Source organism: Papaver somniferum, chromosome 5 (assembly GCF_003573695.1).
Source record: "Papaver somniferum cultivar HN1 chromosome 5, ASM357369v1, whole genome shotgun sequence".
Taxonomy (NCBI): domain Eukaryota; kingdom Viridiplantae; phylum Streptophyta; class Magnoliopsida; order Ranunculales; family Papaveraceae; genus Papaver; species Papaver somniferum.
In genome coordinates, this window is record NC_039362.1 from 139,490,842 (window position 1) to 139,495,833 (window position 4,992).

The following is a 4,992-nucleotide window of genomic DNA, read 5'->3' on the forward strand; positions in this document are numbered from 1 at the left end:
ATTTAACTTCCGATTATTTCAAAGACAAAATTTGAAAAGTATAAGTTTTTCCAAATTCTGATTTTTGGGCCATCGTACATTCGGAACTTTACAAAAAAATTATCCTCCGAATATTACAAGTTCAAAACAAACCACGCCATGGCTCCAGGTGGTTCCAAGGTCCAATATTGAAGGTTAGACAGCCCATATTCGGAAGTTTTGGTAACTAATTTAACTTCCGATTATTTCAAAGACAAAATTTGAAAAGTATAAGTTTTTCCAAATTCTGATTTTTGGGCCATCGTACATTCGGAACTTTACAAAAAAACCTATCCTCCGAATATTACAAGTTCAAAACAAACCATGCCATGGCTCCAGGTGGTTCCAAGGGCCAATATTGAAGGTTAGACAGCCCATATTCGGAAGTTTTGGTAACTAATTTAACTTCCGATTATTTCAAAGACAAAATTTGAAAAGTATAAGTTTTTCCAAATTCTGATTTTTGGGCCATCGTTCATTCGGAACTTTACAAAAAAATTATCCTCCGAATATTACAAGTTCAAAACAAACCACGCCATGGCTCCAGGTGGTTCCAAGGGCCAATATTGAAGGTTAGACAGCCCATAATCAGAAGTTTTGGTAACTAATTTAACTTCCGATTATTTCAAAGACAAAATTTGAAAAGTATAAGTTTTTCCAAATTCTGATTTTTGGGCCATCGTACATTCAGAATTTTACAAAAAACCTATCCTCCGAATATTACAAGTTCAAAACAAACCACGCCATGGCTCCAGGTGGTTCCAAGGGCCAATATTGAAGGTTAGACAGCCCATATTCGGAAGTTTTGGTAACTAATTTAACATCCGATTATTTCAAAAACAAAATTTGAAAAGTATAAGTTTTTCCAAATTCTGATTTTTGGGCCATCGTTCATTCGGAACTTTACAAAAAAATTATCCTCCGAATATTACAAGTTCAAAACAAACCACGTCATGGCTCCAGGTGGTTCCAAGGGCCAATATTGAAGGTTAGACAGCCCATAATCGGAAGTTTTGGTAACTAATTTAACTTCCGATTATTTCAAAGACAAAATTTGAAAAGTATAAGTTTTTCCAAATTCTGACTTTTGGGCCATCGTACATTCGGAACTTTACAAAAAAATTATCCTCCGAATATTACAAGTTCAAAACAAACCATAATCGGAAGGTTTAGTTTTTATTAACCTTTCGATTATTCTATGTAAAAAAACTGTTTCCTGGAACCAAACAACACCATAATCGGAAAGAAAGTTGACTCATAACATAACCGAATATTACAATCGGTAGGTTGTTTAACAAAATAATCTACCGATTTCGTATAATCGGCTAGTTTTATATTAATAATACTCCGATTACATCCATTACATAAAATTCAAACGGCCTTAACCTTACAATTTCGTCAAAAGCACCTAAATCCATACTCCTAATTTACCATAAAAGTATTAAAACAGATCATAACTTCCAGTGACCATAGAAATTGTCCCTCTTGATTTTGTAGCATCCTTCATGTTCAAATCGTTTCCCGTAGAGGTCCACATACCGGCGATCCGCAAGATTTCTCTGAAATTACGAATGAGTAACAAGTTAGTACTAACTTTTGTTAATGTGAGTTGGAGTTAGAGAGATACTTACTCGTTTTTCATACGTCCACCAAGGAAAAGCGTTCCTAACAAACCATTCCTCATCTTCAAGTTTGTCAATCTCCTTATCGAGCGCATTCTTTCTCATCTTAATGTCATTGGATGATCTTCGAATTCGATTACCATCTAAGGCCTCAAATACCATTAAGATACGGTTCCATATCCGCTCTTCAGATTCCGATTTGTGGAGCTTGTGAACACGATCATGAGCAGTTACCACAACCCACGTTCTATAAATAGAACAATCTTCTTCTTCGGCAAAAGCAATATCCATGTTTTTTGTTAGGAAAATTAAAACTGAAGAGAGGAAAGAGTTTGGTGCAATTGGGGTGATAGATATGAGTTTCTTCATATAGGTTTAGGGTCCAACGGCTCTTTTTGTTTTTCCCAAAAACTCCAATGGCTAATTTGACGAAAGTTGAATGTGGAGAAACCAATAATCGATAGGTATTGTATTTAGCATATCTACCGATTATGGTAGCTTTCAAAATTTGAATTTGGGGCAACTTATAATCGGTATGTTTTGTATTATATTTAACTCCCGATTAACGCTGCATCCAAAACACGAACCAAGTGGTTATGGATGGCTGGGTACACTCAAAACATATGGAATATGGCAAGGGTTCGACCTATGGCTCCTTATAATCGGTAGGTTGTTTAGTTGTATTCCCTTCCGATTATAGCATCCTTCATCTTCTTCTCTATAACTCTAACAACTCACAAATGAAAAAGAAATGGAAAAAATGAAACAAAAATCATTCTAATACTGCACCGACTACAATCGGAAGTCTGGGAAATATTTTGGCTTCCGATTGCAATCGGAGGATAACAAAGTTTTCATATCCTCCGAATAAATAAGGGTAATTTCGCCATTACGAATTACGCGAGATAAGGGCTGGCTACATTTTCCCGTTGGGTGACCTTTTTTGTTTTATTGTTGGCCCCTAAATCCTTTCGAGTGGCCCCTAAAAACGCCAGGTTATACAATATGTTAGGCTATTAAAAACATAGTAAAATAAAGTGTTGGTATTTGACCGGTTAACTGTTAAATCCTTAGTTGTACTACCCATACATTTCACGTGGCGCATACTCAAAGTCATAGTTTTGGATGAAGCTTCATTTGAAGCTTATGTTATTTTTTTGGCGTAGGGCCAATATGGTGAGCATATTTGCTAAGGGTCAATATTACACTAAGAGGGTGCAAGTTGCGAACTATATGGGCCTAGAGCTAATATGACACATTAGGGAAGTTATATTGGCCAATGGTCAATCTCGCACCAAATGGTGCATCAGGTTAGTTGGGTGGATGGCATCCAGCAAAGAGTGATATCATAACACATTATGCATGTTATTGTCCTATGGCCAATATCGCACCGTGGTGTATCAGGCTAGAGCAGACTGGCCTAGGCAATGTACAACCACAACGGTTGGACGTTGGAGTTGTCTTATGGGATAAAACTAGAAATACAACCATCATGGCGCTTCACAAGACTTAGCCTTGGAAACAGCCGTGAATAGTGAAGCAAGCACATCAAAGTGCTTCCCAAGCATATGCAGACTATGCACAAAGTAAGCTTCATAGCTTAGCCGGAAGAGCATAAATGAGGTTTAGGTCTCATTTATAGCAGCGTAGCCTTGCCAATGGGGGCGAGCAGACTAAATATGCATCATCTTGGTGCATATCGACGGAATAACCTATACCGACTAGGCCATTGATGCTTGGCCACTTTCTTGCAACACGAGTTGGATTTTGCTGCTTGTCCCTTCGAGAATGAACTACAATTAGTGTTTAATCCCTTTGAAGTATGGAATGGTACGTAGGCCCCCGCAATGAGTTGTGGGATTCTCGGTCCAACACGTTATCATATCATCTAATTGCGACATATTGGCCTCTTGTATCATTTTGCTCGGCATTGCGATGCAAGAGATGATTGTGGTCAAACTTTAAGAGGAAATTTGCATTCCATTTATAGGATGCTCATACTTCATATCAAGACATTGTACGTAGGCATGCTCCAATGGTGCATTGGGCATGGCTAGGAAAATAAGCTAAATGAGAAAATGGCAGTAGGCTCAAAATATCCTATGTGCAAGTCTAAGACATTCCTTATACATGGATAGTGCTTGGAAGCCAGTGATGCATGCAAGATGCATCGGCTTTAGCCTTCAATGCTTTATGTAATACTCCGATATTCGGCAGCAGTTAGCCGAATGGAATATAAGTAATGATTTGTTCTTTACTAACACCGAGGCCTTTTCAGCACAATTGTCTCCAGAGTTGGTAGAAAACTCTGCATTTAAGCGTGCTCGGACGGGATTAATCCAGGGATGGGTGACCATCCGGGAAGTTTCTGTAGGATTACCGCAGCGATGCCTGTTGAAAACCCCACACTGCCGGATGATCGCAGTGGCTAAGTGGGGACAGTATCGGTGGAGGGACGGGTCATTACAAATGGTATCAGAATCGATGACGGGTCACCTGCCGAGAGTGGGAAGGTACGCTGGACGGGGTTGTTCCAGGTACTTCTCATGAGGGGCAGGGAACGTCAGAGATATGGGCTTGGATATATTCTGGAGTCGAGGACGACTCCAATTTAAGGTGGTGGTATTGTAATACCTCGATATTCGGCAGTGGTTGACCGAATGGAATATAAGTAATGATTTTTCCTTTCCTAACACCGAGGTCTTTTCCGCACAATTGGCTCCATAGTTGGCAGAAAACTACGCAGTTAAGCTAGGGCGGGAGTAATCCAGAGATGGGTGGCCATCCGGGAAGTTTCTGCTGGATTACCGCAGCGATGGCCGTTGAAAACCCCACATTGTTGGATGACCACAGTGGCTAAGTGGGGACAATATCGGTGGAGGGACGGGTCATTACACTTTACATCCTTGTTATGTGGCAGGTTGGAATGATGTGAAAGTTAAGTCTAGCTGCATCATGCTCGTCGAGCATGCTTGTAAGGACAAATCAACGTGCATTTTTCTGGCGCGAGAAGCGTTTTTAAGGTCCGGATGGTAGCATCGGGATTACGCAACGGGGCCTATGGCCTGCGCCTCGTGGCTTGTTAGGCGAAATTTTCCGGTATGCCAGAGATGTTATTGAACTCTTCGAGTTGGATATAGTTAATAAAACAAAATAAGGTCATTAGGAGGTGAAATCTAAAGCCCCTTAGCCATATATTTTTCAAAATGACAAAATTACTCCTAATTGATTAAAACTAATTTATTATATATGATTAGTTTAGTAAAATCAGGCGGCCTAATTAGTTTATTTGTGTTTTATAAACATGGTTTGGTAATAAATTGAGAGAGTGTTTGTGTATGAAGTAGTAGAA